Raw genomic sequence first — 25,250 nt, forward strand, 5'->3', positions numbered from 1 at the left:
ATTCAATACGGCCCGTATTGTAGTGCAAAACATGCAATACGGCCGTATTGAACTCAAGGGAGGCCGTATTGAGCTTCAATACGGCCGTATTGGTTTCAGTACGGCCGTATTGTAGTACAAAATGTGCAGTACGGCCGTACTGAACTCCAAGGAGGCCGTATTGAGCTCTAGACCTCCCACTTTCTTATTTTTTGCTACTCTAAGACCTCTAAACCTATAGATAGTCATCCTATGGTCTTCTGGGAGTCCTTCTGGCTGACTTTCCTTTGATCTTCGAGAGTCTTCGAGTCTTATTTCCGTCCCGGACAATTTTAGGGGTCTACAAAACCAAAAAATGACATGTACTGAAATAATAAAAGGTTTACAAAGTATGCAGCTTGGATGAGACTGAGAAGCAAACGAGTTTCATTTATATTTTGGTAACCCATGCAAGCTGTCAATACAAGCTGACTGCTATCAAATGTGGACCCAGCCAATGACTGAAGTAAAGTAACTGCATCTCCAGCATCCTTTGTTGTTACCAATGCTGGACCTACAAGACACAGTGAAGTGAAATTAAGTTCTGTGAAGATATGTAAGGCTAAAGCATTGCTAGTTTACTTTTTCAAGAACTACTATATATAGTTTGAAACAAAAAATAGTTTTAGCCAGTACCATATAGCTCCATTAAAGCAATTGCAGTTCTAAAGAGCATGACTCGGTTTCCTTCAAAAAGGAGCACATCCCACACTTGAAGAACTGAAATCCAAATAATTACAATAGATCAGAAGAAAGCTCCAACAATAGTGTACAGATGCACATTTGACATTGGCTGTAATATTCAAAATTTTATTAAATAAAACAGGTTATTTTGATTTTAAATATTTATTGAGATTATTAGAAAGTTTATCATATTTTTATACGTATTTTTACTATTCATGTATACGTATTTTTACTATTCACATATACATATTTTTACTATTCATGTATACGTATTTTTACTATTCACATATACGTATTTTACTATTCACGTATACGTATACGTGAATAGTAAATGGCTGTTAAGGGTGGCACGAGGGAAGAAAGGTTCAATTTTATAATTAATTTGAATATTTTAATGAATAGTGCATAGTAACTTATAATATTATTTTAATGAATAGTGCATAGTGCATAGTAACTTCAAAATTTCTATAAATAGGGGCCTAAGGTTTTGAAAATTCAGAATTCTAGAGAGAAGGAAATTCTGGAGAAATAGAGAGAGAAAGTAAGAGAGAGAGAAGGAGAAAGAAAAGGAGGTTCTGCTCTAGTGCCTTGTTTAAGGAGAAAGAGGAAGAGATTCTGCCCAAGTTTTTAGAGAGATATTGCACTAGTTTCAACTCCTACTTATCTAGGTAAGGGGGAGGAGAACCTTATCTTTTTAAAATGTTATATACTATTATGTATAATTATTTATGCATTTATTTGATTATATTTATTTAGTGGGGTGCCCCTAACCTCACTATATTTATATATTTATTCAGTAAGGTGTTTCTAACTGCACTATATTTATATATTTATTCAGTGAAGTGTTTTTAACCTCATCTAACTACTTAACTTTTATTTACTATGTTATTGTTATATTTATTCAGTGAGGTGTTCCTAACCTCATCTAACTACTTAACTTTTAATTACTATGTTATTGTTATATTTATTCAGTGAGGTGTTCCTAACCTCATCTAACTACTTAACTTTTAATTACTATGTTATTGTTATATTTATTCAGTGAGGTGTTCTTAACCTCATTTAACTACTTAACTTTTAATTACAATGTTTATTTATGTTATTGTTATATTTATTCAGTGAGGTGTTCCTAACCTCATCTAACTACTTAACTTTTATTTACTATGTTATTGTTATATTTATTCAGTGAGGTGTTCCTAACCTCATCTAACTATTTAACTTTTAATTATTATGTTTATTTATTTACGTTATTATTTAGTGGGGTGTTTCTAACCTCATATATTTGTTTAACCTTTAATTACTATTACTTATTCTATGATTATTCTTAAAATCTATTTTGAGTAATTTTTTTTTATGATTAATATAATTTGTTAAAATGTCTTTTACTCATTTTAAAGATAATTAATACTCTATGGCCATAGACGATAAAGTTTGAATTATTTGTAGCTGGAGGTTTAACCTTGGGGATTTAAATGAGTAAGAAATGGAGGTGGAATAATTTTTGGTTGGTATTATAATGATGCTCATTTATCCTGACTAGTCACTACAAGTATAATTCAAATTTTATTGTATCAAGAAAATCTAATATTTAATCTGTATAAATATATATTTATATATATATATATGTTAAAATTTTATACATAAATAATTATGTTTATTCGTTCGAATTATTGTATTTATTGGATATTGTTCTTACTCCTTTCTTTTCTTTGTTTTTTTTTAATTAAATATATTATAAATAGATGGATCAACTTGAGATTCCAGATCATTTTGCTGTTATTGTTACTGCTATCCTACATGGAAGGAAATTGGAATACGGAGGCTATTTGATGGATCTGTTATAACTTTACTTGTCAATCATATTATTTTAATTGTAATTTTCTTTCCGTTATGAATATATATATATTGTATTAATAGAGTAAGGAAAAGGAATAATGTGTAAAATAATACGTTATTCTAAATATTTTAGAACGATATGTTATGTATTAAATTCACAAGATATTCTTTTCTTTACTTTTATTTTTATTAAATAAATATATAGATATTGTTAATGATATAATTATAAAATATTATAAAATTTTATAATTTTATATTGTATAATTTGGGTATTAGAATTAGGCGTTACATTTAATGGTATCAGAGCAACGTTCCATGTGTAACTTGGGGAAATGTGCTAACCATGTTTCTATTATAAGCTAATCTATAAAATTACAGATGGCAGGAAGAAGGAATACCGAACTAACAGAGGCTGTACAAGCTATTAGGGACATGGCTGCCGCCTTGTTAAGGAATCAACCACCAGGAAGAACAGGAGAGTCACAAGGACTTGTAGAATTCAGAAGCAATAACCCTTCCCAATTTGATGGAGGATACAATCCTGAAAAAGCTGAATTATGGATTAAAGAAATAGAAAAAATATTTCGAGCTATGAACTGTCCTGACAACCAAAAAGTAAATTATGCAGTATTTATGTTAGTAGGAGAAGCAGAATATTGGTGGGATAGTACCAGGAGATTATTAGAAGGAGGGGGAATAATCATTACATGGGAAGTATTTAAAACCAAATTTTTTGAAAAATATTTTCCTAATGATGTTAGGAGGGCTAAAGAAATAGAATTTATGCAGTTAAAACAAGGGAATATGACAGTGGGAGAATATGCTTCTAAGTTTGAGGAATTGGGAAAATACTCTACTTTCTTTTATCACCCTGATGAGAGGATGAAGTGTATTAAATTCGAGGATGGACTTAGATCAGAATTAAGAAAGGCAGTAGGGATATTGGAAATCTCTGATTTTCCCACATTAATACACAAGTGTCGATTTTTGGAAGGTTTTGATCATAATAAGGATAATAGACCAAAATCTTTTGGCCCTCAATTTAGTAAGAAAAGGGATAATGAAAGAAAACCTTATGTTCGACCACAATAGAAACCCCAATCTTCTCAATTTGCAGGAAATTCCAGTAGGTCCATTAATAATCAAGCCAAGTGTTTTAAGTGTGGACAGGGTCATTATACTAAAGATTGTCATCTCAAAGGACCTGTTTGTTTCAAGTGTGGAAAGCCTGGTCATGTATTTTCTGAGTGTGGACAACCAAAGACGCACGTGAATATTTCCGGATCCAAACCAAGACCTTCTACAACTGGAAGAGTTTACACCATGACCGGAACTGAAGCTGCTCAAAACAATGATCTAATACAAGGTAAATGTTTCATTAAAGGCAAAACTTTAAATGTACTGTATGATTCAGGCGCAACTCATTCTTTTATCTCCAATAATTGTGTTCAATACCTCCAATTACCAATTTCTTCTTTAGAGAATAATTTGATTGTTTCAACCCCTACAAACAAATCTGTAATTGCCAATAAGGTTTGTTCAGACTGTCCTATTTTTATTGGTGTAACGACCCACCTTAGGTCATCACATCAATAACCAACCAAAATAAAAGAGCATTTATAATAAAAAAAATAGAGCAAAAGCCAGCTACGCTAGAGTGTAAAAATTGTTTTCATAATAGCAAACATAAGTATATTAGTCATTCTCAGTAAAATCATACAGTCATCCAAAATATATTAACATTAACCATTAACAGAAACACCCTAGGTGCTGGTCAAGCTCTAAGCCTAGCCACTTCTCAAAGCAGCTACCCAGAAGACTCCTTGTTATCCTATGGCTTCACACCTGATCTGCTCCCCCACATAGTGAGATCATCACAGTTCCACCACATGGAAACATAAGGGTTAGCACGTATAAAACCAACCATAGTATAAATATCATTTAACAATTATTTGTTCAAACCAACATGTATTTCCAAGATAGATATAAACCAATAGCATACATATTAATTAAAGAAATCCATAACCCTAGTATACAATCCATACCATATGTATACATAATCCACATCCAAAGCAAAGTCACACCACCGTATAATCCATGATGTAACCAACACATCCAAACCAAATGTTGGCCTCAACACCTATCCAAACCAAGTGTTGATACGGTGAAACATGTCAGCAACCCATGTCTCACGCCTAACCTCTCATGGAAAGTATACAGTTGGATTACGTCGTCACGTAACCCTGGTGGGGTCACCTCATCCATCGGTATGACTCGACCCAGACCCATACCGGTAGCAAATAGATACTTAGAGGAGTACTTCAGAATCCACCTAACATCTGAAGTGGTTTACTATATAATCCTTGGAAAAATTCCAAATTGGAAATCCTCACAATGGGATTCCGAAATTCCATATTTTCTCCAAAGATTATATCCCTGATCTCACCAAGAGATCTCCCATCCATAACCTTACTCCTCTCAGTCCTATTTACTTTTCCAAACCACATACACATAACATACTTCATAATTATATATATATAAATATAATCATAACCATGCCAAATTAAATATCCAAAACAACCACCAACTTGAATAAATAACAACCATCAACTTAAATAAATAACAACCTTCATACAAACAAAATAGCATATTAAAAGTTATACTACTCCTATCATGCTCATGTATACTAGATTAAGTCTTATAAGTACTACCCTTACTTAGCATACTAGATTAATTTTATAAATGCCACCCTTACTTGGATAAACTTGAATTGAAACTCGGGCAGAAACTGAGACTATAGCACAGCTGCCTCCCCAAGGCTCCTTCCGTCTAAAACAGGGACCGGAGCTAAAATTAGGACAGAACCTCTTCCTCTGGATTTCCCTTGGTCTTCAAAGAGAAGAAGAGGGAAAGAAGAGAGTATAAGAGAAGATAATGAGAAGTGTTTCTTGGGATGGTTTGCAATGGAGAAGTGAAGGCCTATTTATAGCCTTCATGACACATTAAAATAATGGAAAATAATGAAAAAATCTTAGACAAAACGAAATGGGATGAGTTGGATGCCATATTCTTTTCCGCACCGATTTTTGACCACCGAATTTGAATTTCTAGAAGGCCGAATGTGTGAATGGTTACTTCATGAAAGTTGTAGAGGTTTCTCTTATCTTTCCATAGACACCGACTTTACATCATTTGGACAATCACAGCCCAAGTTATGCTCCAAAAACCGAGACTTGCCAATCAGCCCAGCGAGAAACAATTGTATCAAAAAAATTCCAATTTTGTCCTTCTATACGACCAAATTTGAAAATGGCTATTTCTGTAAAAGTTGTGCGTTTTTCTCTTAGATTTCTATTGAGACCAATGTTTCATCATTTGGACTACTACAACCCAAGTTATGCCCCAAAAACCGAGACTTGTCAGTCAGTCCAGCGAGAAATGATTCTTAAAAAAATTTCACAGCTATCTAATTAGATCCAACAACACACATATCTTTCTAAGCATAAATGGAGTGTGAATTATCTATATTTAAAGTAAAATATAACCACCAAATTATGACCAGATACCACATAATAATAATGACAATAATAATAATAATAGTAATAATCATGTTGGAAACTGAGATGTTACAATTCTCCCCAACAACAAAAATTTTCGTCCCCGAAAATTCACTTACTCAAAAGAGATATGGGTATTGATCCTTCATATTGTCTTCCAACTCCCAAGTGGCTTCATTAGTGTCTGCATCCCAAATAACCTTCACCAAATTGATAGATTTACCTCGCAACTTCTTAACTCTCTTGTCTGCCACTGAAACTGGTTGTTTCTCAAAAGTTAAATTCTCCTTCACTTGCACTGCCTCTGATTCCAAGACATGACTCGGATCGTGAATATACTTCCTCAGTTGTGACACATGGAATACATCATGCAGATTAGATAGAAATGGAGGTAATGCAATCTGATATGCCACTGGTCCAATCCTCTTGAGAATTTGATACGGTCCAATAAACTTAGGATTCAACTTCTTCGCTTTGATAGCTCTTCCCACACCTGTGGTAGGAGTTACCTTCAAAAATACATGTTCTCCCTCTGAAAATTCCAAAGGTTTCCTCCTCTTGTCCGCATAAGACTTTTGTCGACTCTGAGTAGCTCTCATTCTTCCCTGAATTTGTTTCACCTTTTCAGTAGTTTGCAAGATAATCTCTGGTCCCACCATCATTGATTCTCCTTCTTTAAACCAACACAAAGGTGTTCGACACTTCCTCCCATACAGAGCCTCAAATGGTGCCATTTCTATACTTGCGTGAAAACTGTTATTATAAGTGAACTCAACCAAAGGCAACATCTCTTCCCAACTCCCTAGATGATCCAAAATACAAGCCCTCAACAAGTCCTCCAAAGATTGAATAGTCCTCTCAGACTGCCCATCAGTTTGTGGGTGATAAGCAGAACTGAGTCTTAACTTAGTTCCTAACGCCTGATGCAAACTCTGCCAAAATCGGGATGTAAAACGAGGATCCCTATCAGAGATGATACTAGAGGGCACACCATGTAATCTAACAATCTCCTTAATATACAATTGAGTTAACCTTTCTAAGGACCACTTTATATTCACCGGAAGAAAATGAGCACACTTAGTTAATCTATCCACGATCACCCAAATAGAATTACAATTCTTAGCAGACCTTGGTAATCCAACAACAAAATCCATGGTTATACTATCCCATTTCCATTCAGGGATCTCCATCATTTGTAACAAACCTCCTGGTTTTTGATGTTCCACTTTAGCTTTTTGACACACAATGCAAGATGCAACATACTCAGCTATCTCCCTTTTCATCCCATTCCACCAAAACATTTTCTTCAAATCTTGATACATTTTTGTCATACCTGGATGTACACTCAATTTGCTTTTATGAGCTTCCTCAAATATCAATTTCTTCAACTCCTCATCCTGTGGAATACAAATTCTACTCTTGTACCTCAAAATTCCATCTGTACCTTGTTCAAATCCTTCAGCTTTCCCAGAACTCATCAACTCCTTAACCTTGTTCAAACTCGCATCCTGAACTTGTTTTTGTTTCACCATCTCTAAGAAATCACTAGTAATGGTAGTCATACCACAACTAATGAAATTTGGGGCAACCACCACGTTAAGATTCATATCCCTGAATTTCTCTACCAACTCCATCTCTTTAACCATCATGTAAGACATATGGAGAGATTTTCTACTCAAAGCATCTGCCACCACATTTGCTTTACCTGGATGGTACATTAACTGAAAATCATAATCTTTCAAAAATTCAATCCACCTCCTTTGCCTCATATTTAACTCTTTCTGATCAAACAAATATTTCAGACTCTTATGATCACTGAACACATCAAACTTTGCCCCATAGAGATAATGCCTCCAAATCTTCAAAGCAAAAACTACCGCCGCCAACTCTAGATCATGCGTAGGATAATTCCGTTCATGAGTCTTTAACTGCCTAGATGCATAGGCCACAACCTGCCTATCTTGCATAAGAACACATCCTAAACCTTGATGAGATGCATCACAATAAACCTCAAAAGATTTATTAGGATCTGGCAAAATCAACACTGGAGACGACGTCAGCTTTTCCTTTAACTCTTGAAAACTCCTTTCACACTCCTCCGTCCATACAAAGGGATGATCCTTCCTGGTTAGCTGTGTTAAAGGCATAACTATTTTAGAAAATCCTTCTATGAATCTTCTATAATAGCCAGCCAATCCCACAAAACCTCTAACTTCAGTAACTGATTTCGGACGCTCCCACCTCAAAACTGCTTCCACCTTAGTAGGATCAACTGCGATTCCTTGTCCAGATATTACATGGCCCAAGAACTTAACTTCAGATAGCCAAAACTCACATTTTGATAATTTTGCAAATAATTGTTTCTCCTTCAATACTTGCAAAACTATCCTCAAATGTTCTCTATGTTCTTCTACAGATCTAGAGTAAACTAGAATATCATCAATGAATACTACAACAAACTTATCCAAAAAAGGTCTGAAAATCCTATTCATATAATCCATGAAAATAGCTGGAGCATTCGTCACTCCAAAAGGCATGACAATATACTCATAATGACCATACCGAGTCCTGAAAGCAGTCTTTGGTATGTCCTCCTCCTTTACCCGTATCTGGTGATACCCAGACCTCAAATCAATCTTGGAGAAAACAGAAGCTCCTTTTAACTGATCCATCAAATCATCGATCCTTGGCAATGGGTACTTATTCTTGATTGTCAGTTTATTTAACTGCCTATAATCTACACATAACCTCATACTACCATCCTTCTTCTTTACTAATAACACGGGTGCTCCCCACGGAGAGACACTAGGTCTGATCATCTGCTTCTCCAAAAGTTCTTCAATCTGCTTTTTCAATTCTGACAACTCTGCTGGTGCCATTCTATAAGGAGAAATGGATACTGGTCCCGCCCCTGGTATAAGATCAATACTAAACTCCAACTCTCGCTTTGGTGGTAATCCAGGAATATCATCTGGAAAAACTTCTGGAAACTCTCTAACAACCTCAATACTATTCAACAATTTTTCATTCTCTACACTAATAAAGGATAGGATCATAAACCCTAGAGCTCCATCCTTCAACAACCCATCCACCTGTCTATTAGAAATAAACCTTTCCTGTTTAACAGCAGGAAAGATTAATCTCTTCTCTGAACAATCTATCAAAATCTTATTGATAGAAAGCCAGTCCATCCCTAAAATCACATCCAAATCCGATAAAGGTAAACAAAACAAGTTCACCTTATAACAACGCCCTTCTACTTCTATTGTACATCCTAAACAAACCTCAGAAGTCAAAACAGACCCTGAAGCTGGGGTAGAAACAACTAGATCCACACTCAAGGAATTCACAACTAATTTTAATCTCCTCACACATTCGTAAGAAATAAAAGAATGTGATGCACCAGAATCAAATAGAATAGAAATATCATTACCATCAATTTTGCCCTTCCCCTTTACTAGCTCAGATGATGTTTCAGCTTCAACACTTGTTAAGGCAAAAACACGTCCTGCTGCAGTAGGTCGATCCACCTTTTGGTTCTCTCTAGCTGGAGCATTTCTGATATTGCAATCTTTAGCCATGTGACCCACCTTGCCACATTTAAAACACGCATAATTCTTTGTAGGACAGTCCCTCATCATATGTGGGCCTCCACACGTATAACATCTAACAGCTCCTGTAGTAGTAGTCCCCATGGGTTTCTTATTAGCATTCCCAATCTGAAATTGGGATGGTCTCTTTTGAGATTGTTTCCCTCTTCCAGATGATCCTTCTGGTCCTTTCACCATTTTATTCCCTCCCTCAAATCTTTCAACCGTTTTTGCCTTTTCAACCAGCATTGGGAATTCCATAATTCCCATAGGAACAATGGTTTTCTTCAGCTCAAATCTTAGACCTTCACTGAACTTCCTGCATCTCCATGCTTCAGTGATAGCTTGAGAATAGTATCTAGCCAAGTGTTCAAACTTGACCACGTACTCCTGTACTGACATGTTCCCTTGTTGCAGTCTCAAAAACTCGGCTTCCTTAGCATATCTGGCGCTATCTGGAAAATATTTCTCCAGAAATACCTTTTTAAAATTCTCCCAATTCACCGCCTCCCCTCTGGCCTTCATCATAACCTGAGCACCTTTCCACCAGCAGCTAGCCTCACCCACCAACATATAAGTAGCATAAACAAGCTTCCTCTCCTCGGGGCATTGCATCACCATGAAAATTTTCTCTATTTCTTCAATCCATTGGTCAGCAACTTCTGGTCCATCAACACCTGTGAATTGAGGAGGATTCCCTTTTCTAAACTCTGACAAGCCTCTATACTCATCAGGTACGTTAGTCCTAGCTGTCTCAGCTGCAGCCCGATTGGCCTCCATCTGAGCCAACAAAGTATTCTGTTGTCCAATAGCAGCAGCAATTAACTCCATAGCTTGAGCAATTTGCCGCTCATCCATGCTTGAAGAAGAATTAGAATGATTTCCCCTACCAACCATCCTAAAAAAAATCAAGGAATTTTATGAGTTTAAACTAAAACTCATAAGAAATTCCTAATCAAGATCAAGAAACTCATGAAGTTCCTTTCATTTCCACACAACGGAAATGCAACAAGACCATTTCCCACAAACCCTAAAGAGACTTGACCAGCTCTGATACCAAAATTGTAACGACCCACCTTAGGTCATCACATCAATAACCAACCAAAATAAAAGAGCATTTATAATAAAAAAAATAGAGCAAAAGCCAGCTACGCTAGAGTGTAAAAATTGTTTTCATAATAGCAAACATAAGTATATTAGTCATTCTCAGTAAAATCATACAGTCATCCAAAATATATTAACATTAACCATTAACAGAAACACCCTAGGTGCTGGTCAAGCTCTAAGCCTAGCCACTTCTCAAAGCAGCTACCCAGAAGACTCCTTGTTATCCTATGGCTTCACACCTGATCTGCTCCCCCACATAGTGAGATCATCACAGTTCCACCACATGGAAACATAAGGGTTAGCACGTATAAAACCAACCATAGTATAAATATCATTTAACAATTATTTGTTCAAACCAACATGTATTTCCAAGATAGATATAAACCAATAGCATACATATTAATTAAAGAAATCCATAACCCTAGTATACAATCCATACCATATGTATACATAATCCACATCCAAAGCAAAGTCACACCACCGTATAATCCATGATGTAACCAACACATCCAAACCAAATGTTGGCCTCAACACCTATCCAAACCAAGTGTTGATACGGTGAAACATGTCAGCAACCCATGTCTCACGCCTAACCTCTCATGGAAAGTATACAGTTGGATTACGTCGTCACGTAACCCTGGTGGGGTCACCTCATCCATCGGTATGACTCGACCCAGACCCATACCGGTAGCAAATAGATACTTAGAGGAGTACTTCAGAATCCACCTAACATCTGAAGTGGTTTACTATATAATCCTTGGAAAAATTCCAAATTGGAAATCCTCACAATGGGATTCCGAAATTCCATATTTTCTCCAAAGATTATATCCCTGATCTCACCAAGAGATCTCCCATCCATAACCTTACTCCTCTCAGTCCTATTTACTTTTCCAAACCACATACACATAACATACTTCATAATTATATATATATAAATATAATCATAACCATGCCAAATTAAATATCCAAAACAACCACCAACTTGAATAAATAACAACCATCAACTTAAATAAATAACAACCTTCATACAAACAAAATAGCATATTAAAAGTTATACTACTCCTATCATGCTCATGTATACTAGATTAAGTCTTATAAGTACTACCCTTACTTAGCATACTAGATTAATTTTATAAATGCCACCCTTACTTGGATAAACTTGAATTGAAACTCGGGCAGAAACTGAGACTATAGCACAGCTGCCTCCCCAAGGCTCCTTCCGTCTAAAACAGGGACCGGAGCTAAAATTAGGACAGAACCTCTTCCTCTGGATTTCCCTTGGTCTTCAAAGAGAAGAAGAGGGAAAGAAGAGAGTATAAGAGAAGATAATGAGAAGTGTTTCTTGGGATGGTTTGCAATGGAGAAGTGAAGGCCTATTTATAGCCTTCATGACACATTAAAATAATGGAAAATAATGAAAAAATCTTAGACAAAACGAAATGGGATGAGTTGGATGCCATATTCTTTTCCGCACCGATTTTTGACCACCGAATTTGAATTTCTAGAAGGCCGAATGTGTGAATGGTTACTTCATGAAAGTTGTAGAGGTTTCTCTTATCTTTCCATAGACACCGACTTTACATCATTTGGACAATCACAGCCCAAGTTATGCTCCAAAAACCGAGACTTGCCAATCAGCCCAGCGAGAAACAATTGTATCAAAAAAATTCCAATTTTGTCCTTCTATACGACCAAATTTGAAAATGGCTATTTCTGTAAAAGTTGTGCGTTTTTCTCTTAGATTTCTATTGAGACCAATGTTTCATCATTTGGACCACTACAACCCAAGTTATGCCCCAAAAACCGAGACTTGTCAGTCAGTCCAGCGAGAAATGATTCTTAAAAAAATTTCACAGCTATCTAATTAGATCCAACAACACACATATCTTTCTAAGCATAAATGGAGTGTGAATTATCTATATTTAAAGTAAAATATAACCACCAAATTATGACCAGATACCACATAATAATAATGACAATAATAATAATAATAGTAATAATCATGTTGGAAACTGAGATGTTACAATTGGCGATAAAAAATTTCTTGTAAATTTGATCTGCTTACCTTTATCACAATTAGATGTGATTTTAGGTATGAACTGGTTATCTTCCAACCACGTTCTTCTTAATTGTGCAGAAAAGTCTATAATATTTTCTGATCCTAAGGACCTATCGATTTCATTATCTAAACCAATAAACAAGTTTCCTTGGGGTAAAGTTCAAGGATATTTAATCTTATCCTCTATGGAAGCTAAAGAGGAAGTCAACTTGAAAGATATAGCTGTCGTTCAAAATTTTCCTGAAGTCTTTCCTAATGATATTCCTGGTTTGCCACCTGACAGAGAGATTGAATTTTCGATTGATTTAATACCTGGAACTGGACCAATTTCAATGGCACCCTATAGGATGTCACCTTCTGAATTAGCTAAGTTGAAGAAACAATTAGAGGAGTTACTTGAAAAATAATTCATACGCCCTAGTGTATCACCTTGGGGGGCTCCTATTTTGTTAGTCAAAAAGAAAGATGGAAGCTTTAGACTGTGTGTGGACTATCGGCAATTAAATAAGTTTACCATAAAGAATAAATACCCTCTTCCTAGGATAGATGATTTGATGGATCAATTAAAAGGAGCCACTGTATTTTCTAAGATAGATCTAAGATCAGGATACCATCAAATCAAAGTGAAAGCTGAAGACATACAGAAAACTGCATTTAGAACAAGGTATGGTCATTATGAATATCAAGTAATGCCTTTTGGAGTAACCAATGCACCTGCAGTGTTCATGGATTATATGAATAGGATTTTTCGTCCGTATTTAGACCATTTTGTGGTGGTCTTTATAGATGATATCCTCATATATTCTCGAACTCATGAAGAGCATGAAGAACACCTTCAAACTGTTCTCCAAATCCTGAAAGACAAACAACTGTATGCCAAACTTTCTAAGTGTGAATTTTGGTTAGAGGAGGTTAAGTTTTTAGGACATGTGATTTCCAAAGATGGAGTGTCTGTGGATCCATCTAAGGTAGAAGCAGTTCTACTATGGGAACCTCCAAAGACGGTAACAGAAATCCGTAGTTTTTTGGGTTTGGCAGGATATTACAGGAGATTCATTGAGGGATTTTCTAAAATAGCTATGCCTTTAACTCAACTCACCAAGAAAGGACAACCCTTTGAGTGGACCGAAAAATGTGAGAATAGTTTTCAGGAGCTTAAGAAAAGATTAACTACTGCACCAGTCTTAGCCTTACCCAATCCTAATGGACAATTTGTCATATTTTGTGATGCCTCAAAAATGGGATTAGGGTGTGTTCTTATGCAAGATAGAAGGGTAGTAGCATATGCTTCTAGACAGTTAAGAGCTCATGAAAGGAATTACCCAACCCATGATCTAGAACTAGCTGCCATTGTTTTTGCACTCAAAATATGGAGACATTATGTGTATGGTGGTAAGTTTGATGTTTTTAGTGATCATAAGAGTTTGAAATATTTGTTTGATCAAAAGGAACTGAATATGAGACAAAGAAGGTGGATGGAATTTTTGAAAGATTATGATTTTGAATTACATTACCATCCAGGGAAAGCCAATGTTGTGGCTGATGCACTGAGTAGAAAATCCTTACATGTCTCCTCATTAATGATTCAAAAGATGAATTTGATAGAAAAATTTAGAGACATGAGTTTATCAACTACGGTAAGTCAAGATAAAATACAATTGCATGCGGTTCAAATTACTAGTGACTTACATGAACAAATTGGTGAGGCTCAGGTAGTTGATAAATTCATTCAGAAGAAAAAGAGGTTGATAGGTCAAAAGGATGGTGAAAAGTTCGATTTAGATCAAAGAGGAGTTTTGAGATTTAATAATAGGATATGTGTACCAAATGATTCAGAAATTAAGAAAATAATTTTAGGTGAGGCACATAAGAGCAAGTTGAGCATACACCCTGGGGCAACAAAGATGTATCAAGATCTCAAAAGGATGTTTTGGTGGCCCAAAATGAAAAAGGAAATAGCACAATATGTGGCTACATGTTTGATTTGTCAAAAAGCTAAGATAGAACACCAAAAGCCAGCAGGAATGTTACAACCCTTAGATATACCTGAATGGAAATGGGACAGTATAGCAATGGATTTTGTAGTTGGTTTACCACGAACAATTCATAAGTTTGATTCCATATGGGTTATTGTGGATAGACTAACAAAATCTGCTCATTTCTTACCCATCAACATTAGGTATTCTCTAGAAAAATTGACTGAACTGTATATAAGAGAGATTGTAAGATTGCATGGGGTACCATCTAGCATAATATCTGATAGGGATCCTAGATTCACTTCTAGATTTTGGGGAAGTTTACATCAAGCATTAGGAACTAAGCTTCGTCTTAGCTCTGCATATCATCCTCAAACAGATGGACAATCAGAAAGAACCATACAATCCCTAGAAGATTTATTGAGAGCTTGTGTGCTAGAGAATTCTGGTAGTTGGGACAAATACTTGCCTCTGATTGAATTCACTTATAACAACAGTTTCCATTCTAGCATAGGTATGGCACCCTATGAAGCTTTATATGGAAGAAGGTGTAGAACTCCTTTGTGCTGGTTTGAGACAGGAGAGAATTTAATCTTGGGTCCTGAATTGGTGCAACAAACCACGGAAAAGATCAAAATGATTCAAGAAAAATTGAGAATGACTCAAAGCAGACAAAAAAGTTATGCTGATAAAAGAAGACGACCTCTTGAATTCCAGGAAGGTGATCATGTATTTTTGAAAGTTACACCAACAGCTGGTATTGGTAGGGTAATGAAATCAAAGAAACTCACTCCTCGATTTATTGGTCCTTATCAAATCCTTAGAAAAATAGGTCCTGTTGCTTACCAAATTTCTCTACCACCTTTTCTTTCTAATCTCCATAATGTCTTCCATGTGTCTCAGTTAAGAAAATATATTTCTGACCCTTCTCATATAATAATGCCTGATACAGTACAATTAAAGGATAACCTTACATTTGAAACAATGCATGTACAGATCGCAGACAGGAGGATCAAGCAGTTGAGAGGCAAACTGATTACACTGGTAAAGGTAATCTGGAATGATGTTACTGGAGATGCTACTTGGGAACTCGAAGAAGAAGTTAAGAAAAATTATCCTTACTTATTCTAAACAATTATAACTTAACTATCTACATGATGACAGTTAAATATACACACAGAAAGCAGTAAAAGGAAGGACTTAAGAAGAAACCTTTGAAGCGTGCTTTTATATTCAAGTAAAACTGGGAAGCTTTTTGGCGTTCCCTCGCTCTACAAGCCTGCTCGCTCCCTCCTAGAAAATTTTAACTATGGAAATCCGGAGGATTTCCCTTCTACTAAGTTCGAATCTCCAAGCTAAATGCTCGGAATTCCAGAACTTCGTCGGATCGACTCCCAGAGAGATTTCTAGGGCAGAACACTGCTCAAAAACCCCAGAATACTCAAGGAGGGAGTCAAAACCGTGTGTAGAAGTGTAGAAGGACGTCCAAATGACCTCCTATTTATAGGAATGGGGCTCAATACGGCCCCTGGGTTCAATACGGCCCGTATTGCATTTTTGCACTTCAATACGGCCGTATTGAATTCAGTACGGCCGTATTGAAGCACCGACACTTCAATACGGCCGTATTGATTCAATACGGCCCGTATTGTAGTGCAAAACATGCAATACGGCCGTATTGAACTCAAGGGAGGCCGTATTGAGCTTCAATACGGCCGTATTGGTTTCAGTACGGCCGTATTGTAGTACAAAATGTGCAGTACGGCCGTACTGAACTCCAAGGAGGCCGTATTGAGCTCTAGACCTCCCACTTTCTTATTTTTTGCTACTCTAAGACCTCTAAACCTACAGATAGTCATCCTATGGTCTTCTGGGAGTCCTTCTGGCTGACTTTCCTTTGATCTTCGAGAGTCTTCGAGTCTTATTTCCGTCCCGGACAATTTTAGGGGTCTACAAAACCAAAAAATGACATGTACTGAAATAATAAAAGGTTTACAAAGTATGCAGCTTGGATGAGACTGAGAAGCAAACGAGTTTCATTTATATTTTGGTAACCCATGCAAGCTGTCAATACAAGCTGACTGCTATCAAATGTGGACCCAGCCAATGACTGAAGTAAAGTAACTGCATCTCCAGCATCCTTTGTTGTTACCAATGCTGGACCTACAAGACACAGTGAAGTGAAATTAAGTTCTGTGAAGATATGTAAGGCTAAAGCATTGCTAGTTTACTTTTTCAAGAACTACTATATATAGTTTGAAACAAAAAATAGTTTTAGCCAGTACCATATAGCTCCATTAAAGCAATTGCAGTTCTAAAGAGCATGACTCGGTTTCCTTCAAAAAGGAGCACATCCCACACTTGAAGAACTGAAATCCAAATAATTACAATAGATCAGAAGAAAGCTCCAACAATAGTGTACAGATGCACATTTGACATTGGCTGTAATATTCAAAATTTTATTAAATAAAACAGGTTATTTTGATTTTAAATATTTATTGAGATTATTAGAAAGTTTATCATATTTTTATACGTATTTTTACTATTCATGTATACGTATTTTTACTATTCACATATACATATTTTTACTATTCATGTATACGTATTTTTACTATTCACATATACGTATTTTACTATTCACATATACGTATACGTGAATAGTAAATGGCTGCTAAGGGTGGCACGAGGGAAGAAAGGTTCAATTTTATAATTAATTTGAATATTTTAATGAATAGTGCATAGTAACTTATAATATTATTTTAATGAATAGTGCATAGTGCATAGTAACTTCAAAATTTCTATAAATAGGGGCCTAAGGTTTTGAAAATTCAGAATTCTAGAGAGAAGGAAATTCTGGAGAAATAGAGAGAGAAAGTAAGAGAGAGAGAAGGAGAAAGAAAAGGAGGTTCTGCTCTAGTGCCTTGTTTAAGGAGAAAGAGGAAGAGATTCTGCCCAAGTTTTTAGAGAGATATTGCACTAGTTTCAACTCCTACTTATCTAGGTAAGGGGGAGGAGAACCTTATCTTTTTAAAATGTTATATACTATTATGTATAATTATTTATGCATTTATTTGATTATATTTATTTAGTGGGGTGCCCCTAACCTCACTATATTTATATATTTATTCAGTAAGGTGTTTCTAACTGCACTATATTTATATATTTATTCAGTGAAGTGTTTTTAACCTCATCTAACTACTTAACTTTTATTTACTATGTTATTGTTATATTTATTCAGTGAGGTGTTCCTAACCTCATCTAACTACTTAACTTTTAATTACTATGTTATTGTTATATTTATTCAGTGAGGTGTTCCTAACCTCATCTAACTACTTAACTTTTAATTACTATGTTATTGTTATATTTATTCAGTGAGGTGTTCTTAACCTCATTTAACTACTTAACTTTTAATTACAATGTTTATTTATGTTATTGTTATATTTATTCAGTGAGGTGTTCCTAACCTCATCTAACTACTTAACTTTTATTTACTATGTTATTGTTATATTTATTCAGTGAGGTGTTCCTAACCTCATCTAACTATTTAACTTTTAATTATTATGTTTATTTATTTACGTTATTATTTAGTGGGGTGTTTCTAACCTCATATATTTGTTTAACCTTTAATTACTATTACTTATTCTATGATTATTCTTAAAATCTATTTTGAGTAATTTTTTTTTATGATTAATATAATTTGTTAAAATGTCTTTTACTCATTTTAAAGATAATTAATACTCTATGGCCATAGACGATAAAGTTTGAATTATTTGTAGCTGGAGGTTTAACCTTGGGGATTTAAATGAGTAAGAAATGGAGGTAGAATAATTTTTGGTTGGTATTATAATGATGCTCATTTATCCTGACTAGTCACTACAAGTATAATTCAAATTTTATTGTATCAAGAAAATCTAATATTTAATCTGTATAAATATATATTTATATATATATATATATGTTAAAATTTTATACATAAATAATTATGTTTATTCGTTCGAATTATTGTATTTATTGGATATTGTTCTTACTCCTTTCTTTTCTTTGTTTTTTTTTTTAATTAAATATATTATAAATAGATGGATCAACTTGAGATTCCAGATCATTTTGCTGTTATTGTTACTGCTGTCCTACATGGAAGGAAATTGGAATACGGAGGCTATTTGATGGATCTGTTATAACTTTACTTGTCAATCATATTATTTTAATTGTAATTTTCTTTCCGTTATGAATATATATATATTGTATTAATAGAGTAAGGAAAAGGAATAATGTGTAAAATAATACGTTATTCTAAATATTTTAGAACGATATGTTATGTATTAAATTCACAAGATATTCTTTTCTTTACTTTTATTTTTATTAAATAAATATATAGATATTGTTAATGATATAATTATAAAATATTATAAAATTTTATAATTTTATATTGTATAATTTGGGTATTAGAATTAGGCGTTACATTGGCACTTTTGTGAAATAAGTCTAAGCTATTCAACTCAATAGATAGAACATTAAACCTGACCACTTTCCCAAGGAAGCATGTTCACAAAAATGGACAGGAACCATGGTCCAGTAACCCATGCTACCTGCACTCCCAGATAATCAAGATGATTGGCTGCAAAAGAAGTACACACAAGAATATAGCAAGAAATGGAACATTAGAAACAAAATTCACTTGGTGAGTTCAAAGGCAAAAATGAATTAAAATAGTTTACAAACCCAATTTGGGAAACCTCTCCCTCACCAGCTCCTCAAAAACAAGTTGATCCACCTGATACAATGAAAATGTATTTGAATGAATATGAATACAGGTCAAAATGTCTATAATATGTACATTGTTTAATTTAATCAAGAATATAGAGTAAAGAAACAATACCTGGGATTCTATCATTTCCTCTGAATAATAGCCATCAAAATAATCATCTAAAATGCCCATCAAGGTCCTGGGGAAAACCATAGTTAATGATGAAACAAAAAATTAGTTCACATTTGTAATGTAAAGCAGCTAAAGATGGTGCATAAGCATAAAGCAAGCAGTGAGGCATTCCTTCAGCGCAACAGTGCTCATCAAACACCGCACCAGTATAATAATGATGCTATATTCATAATTTATTTTGAAAAGTGCACATTCTGTGCATATATATACTCTAGAAATCTACTCATGTAGTTATCTAAGGACATACCAAAAGACATTTTCTTCAGGCATCAAAAGTAGCAATAAGCCAACAAAAAAATTCATGGCCTGCAATATAAATTATTTCAACAAGCTAAATCAGTGGGTTATAGATGCCATCAACAAATATCATGTCATGTGAGAAGGCATATAATAAATGACAGACATAAATTATTTAGTTATCCATTTTATAGGACAGATTAATACTATTCATGAATCATACACATCACACGTGTGAAGGGTGCCTGTGTGGCATTAGAGCCCTTTGTTGCTTCAGTTGAGCATGCTATCTTAAAACAGCTCTTGCCTGGTTGAGGTAAGCCACAATGTAGTTCCTAATTCTTCTAATCAATTACAACTTCAACAAAATGTTTGAGAGGATGTGCATACACAAACCTTCTATTAGACTTGGTACGCATTTCAAGCCCAAAGGTCTTTCACAATAGAAGGTCTGTTTTGGATATCAAGTATACTATTTCTATACCACAATGACGCAGATCATCTTCAATTCATTCTCGTTTGCATTAGAGAAACAATCACTGCCACAATAATGAAAAATAAAATCAAACATGGTGCCAAGAAAAGCCATCTGGAGAACTAAGATAAACATAAATTTATTTTCACCAAACTAAACAGTTAACCAAGAAGAATTTAAACTCACCTAAACCCCACTGTCTTAAGCAACATCTTGAGAAGCTCAATGGCCGAGCACTGTTTCTTATAACTATCAGCAAGCACTCTCAGATTCGTTCCTATTTTACAAATGCGTTCTCTCAGCACCTCAGAGAAGTCCTCAACAGAAGCTTCTATGGCACCTTCAAACCCCACGCCCAACAAGATTCGCGCCACCGCCTTCTGTGCCAGCTTCGCCGCTTGCTCAGGCCCAACCACTCTCCCACTCCCCTCACTTCCAAGTTTCCCACGGCCCAAGCTTATCAATAACCTGATTGTACCAGGTTTCAGGGAGTTTAGATTCGACGTACCTGGATTCGGTGGCTTTGGATTGATTCTGCGTGAAATTAGAAGAAAAAGAAAAGAATGTAAGTGAAATAGGAAGAAACAAATTAACGGCGAAAGCGAAAGTGAAAGCGAAGAGGTAGGGTTTTTGTTTGGAGGACCTTAGAGTCATGTTGCGCGTTGTCGAGGGTGAAGTAGACGTCGTCGGCGTGCAATTGAAGGTAGGTAGGGTTGAGGAGGTGGAAGGAGGGGTTAGGGTTGAGGGAGAGAGAGGCGAAGGCTTTGTCGAAGAGGAGGGCGCGGACACGGAATTGGAGAGGGATGTGAGTGGTGGAGCTGATGAAGGAGTCCCAGGCGGAGGGGGAAGAGAGGAAGGGGGCGAAGTTCGCGTTGGTGGAGTCGCCCAGCCATGTTCGCCACACGTCGCACGGAGTTTGGGTGATTGTTGATGATGAGTCTTTGGACCAGTTGGGGTTGGGGTCGTTGAGGGAGGAGGTGGTGGCGCGTGTGGAGAGGGCGCGGAGGGAGGGGGTGGCGGGGAGGAGGAGGCAGCGGAGGGAGGGGGAGTCCGCGAGGGAGATGCGGCGGAGGAACGAGAGGGCGGAGAGGGAGGGGGTGGCGGGGAGGAGGAGGCAGTGGAGGGAGGGGGAGGCCGCGAGGGAGATTTGGCGGAGGAACGAGAGGGCTGAGAGGGAGTGAGGAGCAGTGGCTGAGAGGGAGAGGGAGCGGGAGAGGAAGGGGGTTAGGGTTCGGGTTTTGGGGAAGACTGAGTGGCGGAGAGGGAGAGGGAGAGGGATAATGGAAATGCAAAAATATATTTTTAGGGAGAGGGAGCGGGAAAAGTAAAAGAGGGAAAATGATTAAAAAAATTTCAAGAAAGAGTGGTGCCTCTCTTTAGGGTTTAAACCCGTTCCTCTCCTCTCTGTGCGTTTTAAAAATATATTTTTTATTTTGAAAAAAAAACTACCATTTTAACTCCTATAAATAATATGAAATAAATATCTTTAAAATACAATTTTTTTTAAAATTACTACCTTATATTTTTATTAATTAAATTAATATATAAATAATATTTTGAATTTAAACTTGAAAATAATGATTAATATAATTTAATTTAAATGCAAAATCGTAGTATTTCAAATTTAAAATAATAATATATTTATAATAACAATAATAATAGTTCAATTTTGAAATTTTAACAAAATTTTAAAGTTTTATGTACAACACTTTTTCTTTGGATATAAAAAAATGATATTCTCTCTAAATAACTACATAAAATCTTCTAACAAAAACAGAAGATCGAGTAATACCTGTCATATTAATATTCTCTCTAAATGATTTAACACAGCTGGAGGTGTGGTGGCCGGGGAGAGACTGTTGGAACGGTTTAACACAAAAAAAGGTGTGGTGGCCGGGTGAGGGACTGTTAGAATGGTTAAAATTAATTAAATATTTTTATCAAACAAACTCATTCAGATTTTAAATTTATTTACTATCTTTCATAATCAAAAGAAATCCAATATTAATTCAAGAGATAATAAAAATTATAACTAAAATCTTTATAAATTTTCTAATATTACATTTAGTATATATTTAAATTAATTAATTAAATATTTGTATTTAAGAAATTGTTAAAGATTTTAGATTTTTATTTTAAAGTTTTTATTTTATTAAATTAATTAAATTTTATCACTTTTTAATAAAGTGAGTGAATGATAATGAATTAACTAAAATTCAAAAATATATTTTAATTAAAATATTTTTTTGGTTAATACAGTAACTAAAAAGTATTATAATAAATAATTAAACTAAAAAAATAAATTTTATAATGGTTATTTTTTTAATGATGTTAAATTAAATATTTTAATTATTTTACAATAAATTAAATTATAATAATAATAAAATATGTTAATTGATATTTTAAATAAAATATATTAAAATATCATAACCAAAAGAAATCAAGTATTATATCGAAAGATGAATAATTGATTTAGTATGTATATACCTAATTTTATTTAAATTATATATTGAATTTAATTTTTATGTATGAATTTTTTATTACCGAAACAATTAAATTCTTTGTTTAAATATATTTATATTATAAAAAATATAAATTGTTAAGATAATTCTATAAGATACAGTTTAGATATACTAGTTTATACTCTCTTAATTTATTATTTAGTTTCCTTAGTCAGTTTTATCTAAATTCCTAAACTTTAGGGATTGATTATGTTTTATGTCTATTTATTTTATTGTATCCATCAATTCAATAACATGAAAATCATTCAGATTCAAGTACTAAGGAAACTAAACTAGAAATTAGGAGAGGATAAACTAGTATATCTAAACTATATCTTATAGAATTATCTTAACATAAATATATAACAAAAAACACAATATTTTTTTAAAAATAATGTAATTTACTCTACTCACATACAAAAATTAATAAACGTACAAAGTAATCAAATATAAAGATAATAAAATAATTTAATTATTTTACTATAAATTAAATATAAAGATAATAAAATAATTAATATTATAATTACTAGCAAGAAAAAGACACTTCGTGTCCGCATTGTATTAAAAACAATTAAAAGAAAAAAAAATAAAAAATTACTCATAAAAAAGTAGTTATTAAAAAATAAATAAAGGATAAAATAATTCATGTAAAAATAAAAAGTAAAAGTAATTATTGTAAAAATGATTTATTAGTTTCAAATTCTTAAATTTGATTAAAAAAAAATTTCTAACTTTTTAACATAAAAGGGTATAATGGTCCAAAAAAAATGGAGACCAAAGTAGTTACTGAAAATTATATTCCCTTTATATATTAGTATAGATATTAAATTTACAATAATATATTGAAATTATATATACTTTTATTTATCTTTTTAAATATTAAACTTGTTGATTTATATAATAAAGTGAAATTTATAAGTCTAAAAATTTGTATACTTTTATTTATCTTTTAATCAATATTAAACTTGTTCCAGACATAGCTGTTGTACCTTAAAATGTGATTCCAGAACGGGCCGTTCTGGATATACATGCTTCTTTTGTTATTTTTCTTATATTTAAATATAAATGTATAATTTTAATATCTCTATGGTTCCTATGAGAAACCTAAGAGAATGCATTTGTAATTGTAAGAGACAATTATATGAGTCAGATGTTTATTGTATGGATTAAAGTGCTCTGTGGGTTCTTAAGAGAACCATGAGAGAAACAAACAAACTATACAAGTTTATATTTTGCTTTTTGATTGTTCTGTTGTATTCTTTGTTGCATGAGATGTATGAATATCTATTTAATTTCACAAATAGATGAGTTTTGATTTGAATTAAACATGTTTGATCTCTTATTTCATTTCAACTTTTGAAATATATATATATTATTTATTTTATATTTTTCAATAAATAAGTAAATTAATACTTTTGAAATATATAAAATTAAAAATTATGAAATTAGAAAGATATTTTTTAATAAATAAATAAATTAGTTAATTATTATTTATTTTATATGAATTAACTGAAATTTTGAAATATATTTTTTAAAAAATTAATTTTTTAGTCAATACGGTAATTAAAAAGTATTATAATAAATAATTTTAATTATATTTTCTCATGTTTTAATCAAGTGAGTGAATGATAATAAATCAACTAAAATTCTAAAATATATTTTAATTAAAAATAATTTTTTGGTAAATACGGTAAGTAAAAAGTATTATCATAAATAATTAAATTAAAAAAGAATACATTTTATAATGATTATTTTTTAATGATATTAAATTAAATATTCTAATTATTTCATAATAAATTAAAATAAAAATATAATAAAATATGTTAACTGATATTTTAAATAAAATATATTAAAATATTATAATGAAAAGAAATTTAATATTAAATGAAAATATTATATAAATCATAACTAAAATTATAATAAATATTTTGATATTAAAGAAATATGTTTTAAAGTTTTATAATAATTATTAGTATTTTAATAATGAATATTTATGAAAATTAATTTTTGTAATATTTTGATTTTTAAGTAGCTAGAACGGGTCGTTCTCAAACTGTAACGGGTCGTTCTAGACTACTAAAATAGCCTATTAAAACTAAAGCAGAACAGGTCGTTCTAACACATAAATTTATGATCAATACGCAAATACAGAATGGCCCGTTCCCATAGTGGAACGGGCCGTTCTAATCTAAACTACTAAAATAGTCAGATGTTTATTGTATGGATTATGATGGGTCAAAAAATGTGACCCGGCCCACTTTTGACCCGGCCCACCCG

General features: G+C 33.6%; 1 long non-coding RNA gene across 1 annotated transcript; it reads left to right on the top strand.

Annotated features, from left to right (window-relative positions):
• The first annotated feature begins 745 nt into the window (after positions 1–745).
• Positions 746–3,977, top strand: LOC145950950 (uncharacterized). The gene is made up of 2 exons (XR_014428777.1): positions 746–1,370; positions 2,914–3,977. It is a non-coding gene; the product is annotated as an uncharacterized LOC145950950 (long non-coding RNA).
• Positions 3,978–25,250: the final 21,273 nt, after the last annotated feature.

This window comes from Cajanus cajan, chromosome 8 (genome assembly GCF_000230855.2).
Source record: "Cajanus cajan strain Asha chromosome 8, NIPB_CcT2T_4, whole genome shotgun sequence".
NCBI lineage: Eukaryota > Viridiplantae > Streptophyta > Magnoliopsida > Fabales > Fabaceae > Cajanus > Cajanus cajan.